The following is a 694-nucleotide window of genomic DNA, read 5'->3' on the forward strand; positions in this document are numbered from 1 at the left end:
GGCGCCTCCGCGCAGGCGCACAGGGCGCGACTGCGACAACCACTTCCTTCACGACCGTTGCTAGGGGAGAAGGACGCCTCAGCCGCCGGGCCGCTTCCGGTGTATCACTGCCTTCCTAGCCCCAGCTGCTGGAGGATTTGTTCTTAGTGGATGTCCCAGTGTCTGAGGCACACGTAACCAGTGTGTACAGAGCGCGTTACCGTCCACCGTGCCCCCCACACGCGATCATTACTTCACCTGCCGCAATTGGTAGTCTGGTTCTCTTGCCGTCTGGTTATCCATGTGAAGAAGATGTGTGCACAGAATTTTAAAGCCGAGTCCCCAGCCCCGGACTCCTTCCTTTCACTAACCCCATGCTGTCTTTCCAAAAGAGGATGAATTTAGAGGTTCTAGGCGCTGTCTTCTGCCTGCTAGGGACCCTTAAAGTTGATGACCATCTGGTTCGGGGTTTCTCAACCTCCACACTGTTAACACTTTGGACCTTATAATTATTTGCCAAATAAGAGCTGGACTATGCATTGTAAGATGGTTAGCAGCATCCCTCTACACACTAGGTACCAGTAGTACCACCACTGAGTCGTGACAGTCAAAAATGTCTCCAGATTTTGCTAAATGTGTTCGGGGTGCAGGATTACCAGAACAAACACAGTTCACTCACTTAAATTTGAATTTCTGACAGCAACAAATAATTTTT

This window comes from Zalophus californianus, chromosome 13 (genome assembly GCF_009762305.2).
Source record: "Zalophus californianus isolate mZalCal1 chromosome 13, mZalCal1.pri.v2, whole genome shotgun sequence".
NCBI lineage: Eukaryota > Metazoa > Chordata > Mammalia > Carnivora > Otariidae > Zalophus > Zalophus californianus.